Raw genomic sequence first — 12,169 nt, forward strand, 5'->3', positions numbered from 1 at the left:
TTAAAGACACCCTGATAAAAAGGAGGTAGCCCACTTAACTTTAAAATGTTTAAATCAGTTAAAAACAGAGCAGCATCCAGCCCCAGGTTACTCGCGCGTCTTAGAATGCAGCTGCTCTCATCTCTCCACACCAAATCAGCCGGGCCGGTAAGATACCTTTGCAGAAACTGCACTCTAAAAGTGTCTGTTCGGCTGGCCAGGTGGACAAGGGCCTGTCCCCCCTCGTCTCTAGATAAAAACAGCAACCCTTGTGGCACCCAGTGTAGCCGGGTCATTCTCCAAAAACGGTGGATATTGCTGTCACACACTTTTGTAGACTCCAAAACTGCCAAAGTTGTCCTGATAATCACATACATTATATATATTCAATGAATAAAGACTGTTTTGGTAATGTAAAAATAAACTCTATTGGTCTAATGATTAATATTTAATTTTATCAACTTATTTAAAATGGCACATTCATAGAATCGCTGTGTCACAATTACAATACATGGAAGTGGAAGTGTATAATTTCCTTTAAAAATACATTTTTTAATTAAATTAATCAAATGTATATGTTCATTAACATTACATACAATGACTAGGACATAAATAGTTAAGAAATAGTTAAATATTATTAATAATATCAAATAAATATCTGTCACCCAAAATTATGTCATTGGTGTTATCGCTACACAAAACACTTTATTTTGAAATTTGCATGTCACTTCTTTGGACTTCCTTCGGGTCAAGAGGTAATTTCCTGTGGTCAAGTGGTCAAGCACATGAGGTAAGTCAGATGTCTTGCTTCATTTTTTAAAAAATGTCATTGGTGTTACTCAGTTTATAGCCATGGGGTTGAGAAAAATTAAAATAAAACTTGAATACATCAAATAAATTTAAGTTTTTGATAACACTGAAAGCATGTGGTCTCACACACAGCAGCCATTTTGTTTTAATTGTAGTTTTTCCCCCAAACTGTCATTGGTGTTACTCTTCTTCCTGGCTAAACTGGTAACACCAATGACATTCCTGTATAAAAGGTCCAACAAAAACATCAAGTGGAGAAAAAAACTTTACCAAAACAGTTTAATTATTTTATAGTTATTTGTTTTGTATAGTTATTGTATAGTTATTTTGTTTTGCTATTGTACTTTTCAATATTTCAGGTATGGCCAAATTGAGTGCTGCTGAAAAGCAGAAACTATACAGGCAGCGGAGAGATACAGACCCTGTACGTAGGGCAGAGTACTTGAAGAAACGGCGTGAGGGTTATGTCAGTGATATCGTCAACAAAAAAAGGAAGAATGTAGGAGAGTTAAGTGAAAGAGAGAGGAGAGCTCAGCGAAAGGCATGGCGTGTGTACCAAGCCAGATGCAGGCAGCGAATGAGGGTAGTCCAGGCAGTCTTGACCCCAACCTCTTCTCCAGACAGATCACCAAGCATCCCAAGGTAGACCTGGCACATGTTAATACAGGTTTTTTCTTTTGTCATCTCAGCCCCTTGTGGCATGTAGTATTTAATATACAGTAGTTCATCAATTTCTCTTTATCTCTGAGAGAGAGAGAGAGAGAGAGAGAGAGAGAGAGAGAGAGAGAGAGAGAGAGAGAGAGAGAGAGAGAGAGAGAGAGAGAGAGAGAGAGAGAGAGAGAGAGAGAGAGAGAGAGAGAGAGAGAGAGAGAGAGAGAGAGAGAGAGAGAGAGAGAGAGAGAGAGAGAGAGAGAGAGAGAGAGAGAGAGAGAGAGAGAGAGAGAGAGAGAGAGAGAGAGAGAGAGAGAGAGAGAGAGAGAGAGAGAGAGACACACAGAGAGAGAGAGAGAGGATATGTATGTGCATTTGTACTGTATGTGCATGAGTGATTGAATGAGTGTCTGAGTGACTAATAATGTGTGCAAAGTGTCAGTTTGCATGTGTTTGTCAGTGAGTTTGTATTTAATTTATTTAGTATTCATTGTATTTAATATTCTTACATACTTCATGTTGTTGATAGGCAAAGAGAAGAAGGAAGAAGAGTCCGTAGGAGTCATAATCAAAGACAACAAAGAAAAATACGGAAATTGAAGAACGAATTAGAACAACTCACAAAAAAATGCAACAAATACAAGAAGCGATGGTCTCGTTCCACAAAACAACAACAAACAGCAAATCCTGGGAGTCCATCCACAAGAGTAAGACAAATTCTTCAAGGTCAGTCTGTCATCTCACCAGTGAAAAAAACACTGACTTTCCATTATGCTCTGCTGGATGATTTGAGGGAAAAATACAAAGCCTCCACAACGGGGAAGACAAAGAGGGCTATTGCCTCGATTCAGCATGGAAGAAAAATAAGAAGATGCAGGTTCCAGGCACTGTGTCAGAAGAGCTTAAGCTTCTCGTACAAAGCTGGTAAAGAACATAGGAGCAGGTGTGAAGATGCCTCTGGGAAAAGGGCGTTGGTGAGACAGTTTTACCTGAGAGATGATGTCAGTAGAATGACCACAGGGAAAAAAAACACCCTCACCATTCGGAAGGTCAAGAAACAAAGAAGGCTTCTTTGTGACTTATTGCAAAACCTTCACATGAAATTTGTAGCTGAATATGGAGATGTGTCTTACACCTTCTTCTGCAGACATAGACCCTTTTGAAGACTGACTCCAAACAAGAGCAGGAGAAACAAAGCACCATCACAGTGAAGAGAGATGTGACTGTGACAGAAGATGAGCTAGCTTCTCAGTTTCAAGAAAGGCTTTTCCGCTTTCGCAGGCACATTTTTAACATCCGGTGGCAGTACAATGCCTACAAGCACCTCCGACAAAACCTTACTGCTAAGGACTGCCTTATCCATGTTGATTTCAGCGAGAATTTCACCTGCAAATACGCCAAAGAAATTCAGTCGGTGCATTTTGGGGGGTCACACCAGCAAGCGACCCTCCACACTGGAGTTCTGTATGTGCATGAACAGCCCCCCTTGTCCTTTGCTACCATCTCCCCCTGCAGACGGCATGATCCAGTGGCCATATGGGCTCATCTGGACCCCATCCTGGACATGGTGCAGAGTGAATACTCTGATGTGAAAAACCTGCATTTTTTCTCTGACGGGCCAGCAACGCAATACAAACAAAAGGGCAACTTCTATATGATTAGCTCGGAACCACACCAAAAAGGCTTCAAAAATACAACCTGGAATTTCTTTGAGGCAAGCCATGGGAAGGGTGCTCCGGATGGGGTGGGAGGAGCCTTGAAGAGGTCTGCAGATTCTTTGATCTGCCACGGAAGAGACATCCCAGATGCCAGAGCTCTTTATGAGGCATTGATTCAGGCAGGTACACAGGTGAAGCTGTTCTTTGTAAGCGAAGAAGATGTGGAGGAGAGGGCAAAGAGAATGCAGCAGGTTCCTCTTTCAGCAATTAAGGGGACAATGAAGATCCACCAGGTTTTGAGTTTGACCCCTGGAAACATGAAATACAGGGATGTAAGTTGCTTCTGCCAGGCAGGCGAGAATGTGTGGGACTGCCCATGTTTCAGTCTGCAAGATATCGCAATTGGATATGTTCCACCCACACAGAAAGCCCAGTCAGAGCCACAATCACACAGGCCAAATGTGATTGAGAGCCATCACTGCGGGCAGTGGTGCATTGTAAATTATGATGGGCAGCAATATCCTGGCATTATCCTGATGGTGGAGAACCATAATATCCAGATCAAATGCATGCACAGGTCAGGCAGGTATGACCTGAATAAGTTCTACTGGCCATCTCCAATTGAGGATGTGAACTGGTACGAAGATCATCAAATAATGTGCCTCATGCCAGAGCCAGTCGCTGCCAACAAGAGGTACATTGAGTTGGATGAAAAGATTTGGGCGTTCATCAAGGAGCGCTCGTTCTCCAGCTTCTGCTTCATGCTCTCTCTGTGGTAGATCACCGATTCTCCCTTCAGGTGCCTCGAGTTCGACGTGTACATGGTACACAAACACACACACACACACACGAAACGCTGCTATGTGAGAAAACACCTCGCAAAGCAAACAGAGCATCACAAGGCCACCGCTTGTTCCAAGGCCAGAACCCGGGGCAACGCTCCTCACATCTCTGTGAGACGAGAGAGAAGGAGGCAAGGGAGGAGAGCAAGTAATGAAATGAGACCAGACTAGACATGATAGCATGAATGTAAAACGGGTTGAGGGAACAAGAAATATATAGGGCAGGAGCGAGAAAAGAGGAAATAAAGTGAGAGTGCAGGGACGATTGAGGATAAGGGTTCTAAGAGAGGTTGCATGGAGAGTGGGAGGAAATATGAAGACCTACAAGACGGCTTGAAATATATTGCAGCAGGGATAGGTAAGGTGAAAGGGGGTGAAAACAGGGAATTAATACCAGGAAGGACAATGTAAAGTTTACGAGATGGTGTAAAGTTTCCAACATGTTGTCTTTTTGATGTACGACTTCTTTAAAAGTCAAAACTTACAATGAAGTTGTAAAGCTAGCTGAGAAGCAAAACAGACAAGGAACAAGGAATAAATGACAGAAAAAATGCAAAACATTCCTGTGAATAATATTTATCTAGGGCTTTTATTGTGAAAGGTATAATTGATATAATTATGTATTTGTTATGAATTTTGTATTTGTGTGAAATGATTTTAAAGGGATTTTAAATTTCTAGCACTTTTGAATTATTATTGTCTCTATAGCTTGATAAAGAAATATTATGATTTATTAGAATAATTCTATCTTTTTCTATTAGTCATTTTCCAACAGATTCCCCATTCATATCATTCAAAGACTAATGTATTAAATAAGTCATGTTTGAATAACAGGGTTCCTGCAGTTGCTTGAAATCCTTGAAAACATTTTCATTATAATTTTGAGTTTGGTTTGAAAAGTTCTTGAAACTGATCTTTTGTTTCCATTTTAAATTTGTCAATTTCTTGCTCTTTTGTTGTGTTACTGCACCATAAAATGCAATGAAACGGGATGAGGAAGAGCAATAATTAGTGTCCTGTTTATACTGTATGCACTTTATGTAATTTACCACAGCAGTAAGGGGCTGAAAACACTTGAAAGTTCTCCTTGAAATGCTTCAGTTTGACCTCTTAGACGGGCTGGAGACCTTTTGAATTACCACAGTGCCTCGCTGCTCTACTCTTCTCCTTACTCTGGCTTTGTGCTTTTAAGAACCTGTGTTTTATGTCTTTCAGCAATCTGCCAAAATCCACAATGATAAAGATCCACAAGCTGCAGGATCCAGAGAGGATGTGCAGCGAAGCTCAGGAGGAGGAAGAAGAGGACGTTTAAGAATAAAAGAGACGGACGTTAGCATGGTGTGAACCTTGCTGGATATTTCAGTATTCTGAGTGTGTGTGTGTGTGTGTGTGTGTGTGTGTGTGTGTGTGTGTGTGTGTGTGTGTGTGACTAAAGAGACAGGGATAAGTGTTTGTGTTGCCCAGATGCTGATTAACCATCTCAAAAGCTTTACGGAGAGAAAGGGTCAGAAAAACTCTGCAGAGACAACATTGCTACTGTTCAAGTAAGGAAGGTTCACCCATAACCAACTGGCATTATTGTACGTTTTGAGGGATTAGGGAATAGGTTGGGGAGATTGGGTAAAACATCCTTAGTTTTGTGCCTTAATGCAAGATACAGTTGAGCTCAAATTGATTAAAAACTGGAGTCAGACTATGTGGAGCACTTCCAAAGTTACAGTCTTTTCATACAATTGTATTTTTCTCCAAAATCTGAGTTTTTTTCCACAGTTGACGGACAAATAAAAGCTGTTTTTGTGCATAAAACACCTTTTGTTTAGATTTGTTTATCTATATCAGTTTGCTAATACATGTTTGAGAAGATTTAAGAAAGGTATTGTTACCAGCTGATAGATTAAAACATCAGAGCAACAGAACAGAAGTTAATTATAAGCACAGGACCTAACCTGCACTGACAACAAACCAACAAGGATGATGACTTGATTTATCACTCTCAATCTTATTGTACAACACTTTGATCTTAGCTATGAAACCAGCGCTGAACCCAAACTTCTCCATTACTTTCCAGAAGAAGCTGTGCTCGACGCGGTCAAAAGCCTTTTCCTGATCTAGAGAAATCAGACCAGTATTAATGCCCAATGAGCTGGAGACCTCCAAAACATCTCGACACCCTGATAAAAAGGAGGTAGCCCACTTAACTTTAAAATGTTTAAATCAGTTAAAAACAGAGCAGCATCCAGCCCCAGGTTACTCGCGCGTCTTAGAATGCAGCTGCTCTCATCTCTCCACACCAAATCAGCCGGGCCGGTAAGATACCTTTGCAGAAACTGCACTCTAAAAGTGTCTGTTCGGCTGGCCAGGTGGACAAGGCCCTGTCCCCCCTCGTCTCTAGATAAAAACAGCACCCCCTGTGGCACCCAGTGTAGCCCATCCCAAAAGAAATCTACCAATCTCTTTTGCATTTGGGCCAGTAGGCCTGAGGGAGGGTCTACACAGGTAAGACGGTGCCACAGTTGGGATGCCACAAGGTTGTTTAAAACCAAAACTCTACCTTTAAAAGACATCTGCGGGAGCAGCCACTTCCATTTGGACAGTTTTTCCTCAATCTTCTCTGTGGCGTTCTCCCAGTTCTTCTGGACTATATTTGTGTTCCCTGCGAACACACCCAGGTACTTTATGCCATCTCTTTTCCATGTCATGCCCTGGGGAAGACGTGGGAGACCGCCACGACACTCACCGACAGCGAGGGCCTCACTCTTCTTCCAATTGACCCTCGCTGCCGATGCTGAACTAAAATCTGTCACAATATTGGTTAAAATGTCTGCATCCCTCTGGTCACTAATAAAAACAACGAGGTCGTCCGCATACGCAGATAAAACCGTGTTTCCATTAAAACCAGGTAAAAACAGCCCTTGGAATTTGGAGCGTATTTTGCAGAGGAGGGGTTCTAGGGAGAGTGCAGTGCATGCGCACGCAGCAACCGGCAGTGAGAGCTAGAGTTTGAGAAAGTTTGGAGTGAAAGTTTGGTGTTTGTGTTTTCTTATCTTATTTATTCGGCAAAGTGCTTCGACGTTTACTGTATAGCTTTTGTTTCACTGTGTGCACGTGTTAAGTAAGAAACACAGCTGATATTCCAGAAGGAAGTCCCCCCATAAAATTCAAAGACTGTCTGCATCACAAATGACTATCCTGCGACTCACCTTTCCAGTAGAGCTCTCTCCCCTCTCACTCTCTCTGCCCTGACTCCTATAGGTCAATAGGGGTGGTGGTGTGATTATTCTTAGTGTATTATTATTATTATTATTATTATTATTATTATTGTTATTATTATATTATTCTTATTGTCATTATTATCCACATAATCAAACGTGAATGAGCTCAGCTCCTGTTTCACTGTGTGTATCTGATGCTGGAGCTGATGATCCAGAAGGAAGTCACCCAAAAGATAGTATATGGTAAAAATAAAAATAAACTGCACAGCTAACTCTATAAACAACCAGGACCTTCACAGTGCATTTCAGATTAACTAGCTAGCTATGTAGCAGCGTTCTTTTAGAGCTGAAATGTAACTTTTGACTGCAAAACAACTAAGGTAAGACATGCACAGAGATCTTCTACAGCACACAACACACGCTGTCTCCTGTACAGGGGGCTCTCTGCAAGCCCGGTTTTTATTTGTCAAACAGGGAGCATTTCGTTCATTAATTACATGGGACTTTCTGTTGTTAGCTGGGGGGCCGGAGCTAACTTATTGTCACCAACAGCAGTGATCAATACTAACTCTCTTGAAAAAATGTCGTATATCCATTCTTGTTCACGTTCTTCTCCTTATGCTGCTCTAGTCGGTTCTGTGTGCTCCAATCCCGGTACACACATGCTGCGGGTACCCAGATGCAGAGACGAGTGCAACCTAGGTTGCAGTGAAAACGTGGACTGGATTTCAGTGATGTGGGCGTGCTCTATGAACAAGTGGAATGGATTGGATAACGACGCACTGACCCTGACTCTCTACCTTTCACTATAGGGAAACTAACATTTATGATCATATTTAAGTGAATAATGACTGGTTGTATGATTATTTATGTGAACTCATATTCTGGCCACATTATATTGAATTTGTCGGCATTTTAAAAAATTTAAAAAATATTAATAAATGAACATAAAATTATTTAGGGGGGCTTAAGAATATTTTAAAATAGGCCTAATGACGCCACTGGTCATAATCATCTACTTTAACGTAAAAACGGAGGTTGAGCTCCGCGTTCCGATTGTTCAGTATCATATAGACCTGTCTGCGATGAGACACCACGTGCTTCAGTAACTGAGACTTACACCCAGACAGCATCTTCTTCACCGGAGAAACAAGTTTCCCGTGTCTGGATATCTCTCTACTGAGTAACTCATCAGTTATGAAGGGAGGGACGTTGATAGAACCACTTTGGTTGCGGGGAGCGTCAGCCGCTGCACCCGCACAAACATTTCACTCACCGTGATGCCCGTCTCGATAACGCGGTTCACTTTCTCCACCTGGTCCAGAAAGATCACGACTGCACTGTTCATCCGCGCCAGGCACTTAATGCTGCTGTGTCCGACCTTATCTCCCACAGCCAGCCCGATATCCTCCACAGTGCATGGGAAGCCGGCCGCCGATATTTTAACGCCATGCTTCCGCGTGAGTTTGGAAAAGTCTCCATTCACCATGACGTGAGACGCCGGCCGGCGAGACACCGTCAGGAGAAGCCCGCAAAACACCCCAAAAACACCACCAAAAGACACAAAAAGTAAAGCAAATTAAACTACCACCGATAAACTATATTAAATTAACACCCATAAACGGAAAATATAACGCAACAAGTGTCGCTCTTTTCTTCCACTCGCCCTCCGAAAATCTCCCAGCATGCACCGGAAGAAGAAGTGCTCGCATCCCTAATACAACGTCATCTCATATTCCAGAGCTGATTGGATGGTGCGAGTGCCCGGGAAGTGTATTTGAGAACGGGAGACGAGAGAGAGCAGAGAGAGACTGTGGTGGCAATATTTTTTGATGTTGAGAATGTTTTGGATGTTGTATGATATGTTATGGGTTGAGGGTCTTTTAATGAAGATGCACACATTAGGGATTGAAGGAAATATGTTTAATTGGGTTCTGGATTTTTTAAACAATAGGAGTATTCAGGTTAAAATGGGCCCAGAAATTTCTAAAAGGATTGTTGTAGGAAATGGTACCCCTCAAGGCAGTGTGGTAAGCCCATTGATTTTTAATATCATGATCAACGATATTTTTTCAAAAGTACAGCCTGGAATTGGTAGATCTTTATTTGCAGATGATAGCAGTTTATGGAAAAGAGGGAAGAATGTTAAGCATATTGTGAAGAAACTGCAGGAATCAATAACACAAGTGGAGGTGTGGGGGAAAAGTGGGGATTTAGGTTCTCTATGGAGAAGTCTAAAACTATGTTCTTTACGAGAAAGAAAATAGATGAAGAGATAAAGGTGAGGCTTTATGATAAGAATGTGGAGAGGGTTAAGAGTTTTACATTTCTGGGGGTGTTTTTTGATGAAAGAATGATTTGGAGGGTCCATGTAACAAAAGGTTTAGACAAGTGCAAACAAGTTCTGAATATTATGAGATGCCTATCTGGAATGGAATGGGGGGCAAATGCTGCTTCATTAAAGCAAATATATGTATATTTGATAAGATCTAGGATGGAGTATGGAAGTGTTGTATATGGGTCTGCGTCTAAGTCAGTTTTGTCTGAGTTGGATGTAATTCAAACAAAAGCACTTAGGATATGTTTAGGAGCTGTGAGAACATCCCCAGTATGCGCATTGCAAGGTGAAGCAGGAGAGATGCCACTTTGGTTAAGGAGAAAGCAGTTACTGGCTAATTACTGGGTTAATTTGATGGGACAGAGGGAAGATCATCCAGTTAGAGTGGCGATTCAAGCAAGCTGGGAGAGGGGGGTAGCAAAGCTGTCAAGCTTTGGATGGACAGGGGAGGTAGTGGCACAGGAGCTGTTAATAAAAAATCAAATTTTTTGTCCAGCTGTTTTATGGCCTCAGATACCTCTCTGGCAATTGGATTTACCTAAGGTGGATGTAGGATTGCTTGAAGTTAAAACTAAGAACAATGAAGCGGATATGGTATTTGAGTTTCAGTGTTATGTGAGAGAACATTATGGGGATCATCTACTAATTTTTACTGATGGGTCAAAAGATCAAGAAACTGAAGCAACAGGAGCGGCTTTTATTGTTCAAAGATTAAAGGTAGAGTCATCTAAGAGGACATCAGATTTTTTGCATGTGTTTACTATGGAGCTACAGTGGGGCAAAAAAGTATTTAGTCAGCCACCAATTGTGCAAGTTCTCCCATTTAAAAAGATGAGAGAGGCCTGTAATTTTCATCATAGGTATACCTCAACTATGAGAGACAGAATGAGAAAAAAAAATCCAGAAAATCACATTGTAGGATTTTTAAAGAATTTATTTTCAAATGATTGTGGAAAATAAGTATTTGGTCAATAACAAAAGTTCATCTCAATACTTTGTTATATACCCTTTGTTGGCAATGACAGAGGTCAAACGTTTTCTGTAAGTCTTCACAAGGTTTTCACACACTGTTGCTGGTATTTTGGCCCATTCCTCCATGCAGATCTCCTCTAAAGCAGTGATGTTTTGGGGCTGTCGCTGGGCAACACGGACTTTCAACTCCCTCCAAAGATTTTCTATGGGGTTGAGATCTGGAGACTGGCTAGGCCACTCCAGGACCTTGAAATGCTTCTTACGAAGCCACTCCTTCGTTGCCCTGGCGGTGTGTTTGGGATCATGGTCATGCTGAAAGACCCAGCCACGCTTCATCTTCAGTGCCCTTGCTGATGGAAGGAGGTTTTCACTCAAAATCTCACGATACATGGCCCCATTCATTCTTTCCTTTACACGGATCAGTCGTCCTGGTCCCTTTGCAGAAAAACAGCCCCAAAGCATGATGTTTCCACCCCCATGCTTCACAGTAGGTATGGTGTTCTTTGGATGCAACTCTGCATTCTTTCTCTTCCAAACACGATGAGTTGAGTTTTTACCAAAAAGTTCTATTTTGGTTTCATCTGACCATATGACATTCTCCCAATCCTCTTCTGGATCATCCAAATGCCCTCTAGCAAACTTCAGACGGGCCTGGACATGTACTGGCTTAAGCAGGGGGACACGTCTGGAACTGCAGGATTTAAGTCCCTGGCGGCGTAGTGTGTTACCGATGGTAGCCTCTGTTACTTTGGTCCCAGCTCTCTGCAGGTCATTCACTAGGTCCCCCCGTGTGGTTCTGGGATTTTTGCTCACCGTTCTTGTGATCATTTTGACCCCACGGGGTGAGATCTTGCGTGGAGCCCCAGATGGAGGGAGATTAGCAGTGGTCTTGTATGTCTTCCATTTTCTAATAATTGCTCCCACAGTTGATTTCTTCACACCAAGCTGCTTACCTATTGCAGATTCAGTTTTCCCAGCCTGGTGCAGGTCTACAATGTTGTCTCTGGTCTCCTTTGACAGCTCTTTGGTCTTGGCCATAGTGGAGTTTGGAGTATGACTGTTTGAGGTTGTGGACAGGTGTCTTTTATACTGATAACGAGTTCAAAAAGGTGCCATTAATACAGGTAACGAGTGGAGGACAGAGGAGCCTCTTAAAGAAGAAGTTACAGGTCTGTGAGAGCCAGAAATCTTGCTTGTTTGTAGGTGACCAAATACTTATTTTACAGAGGAATTTACCAATTAATTCATTAAAAATCCTACAATGTGATTTCCTGGATTTTTTTTTCTCATTCTGTCTCTCATAGTTGAAGTGTACCTATGATAAAAATGACAGGCCTTTCTCATCTTTTTAAATGGGAGAACTTTCACAATTGGTGGCTGACTAAATACTTTTTTGCCCCACTGTATATGCTATTTTAATGGCAATACAGTGGACTGAGCATCTTGTAAATCAAAAGGTATTGATTTGTAGTGATTCTGTTTCAGCCATCACTAGTATTGGGGTAGGGACAGCAAAGAGCATACAGCATACGTCGCCAGCCATAAATAATAAAAACGGAAAATGAATGAAGTTGACCATTAACTGGAACACAAATTCGAGAGACTGATTCTTTGAGAAAAACTGGAGGTAAGTCGCTGTGACTCAATGCACTGGCCATGCTTTCAATTGAAAGCCAGTTGATCCAGCAGCTACAGGACTCCATTCCC

The sequence above is a fragment of the Eleginops maclovinus genome, chromosome 13 (assembly GCF_036324505.1).
Source record: "Eleginops maclovinus isolate JMC-PN-2008 ecotype Puerto Natales chromosome 13, JC_Emac_rtc_rv5, whole genome shotgun sequence".
Classification (NCBI taxonomy): domain Eukaryota; kingdom Metazoa; phylum Chordata; class Actinopteri; order Perciformes; family Eleginopidae; genus Eleginops; species Eleginops maclovinus.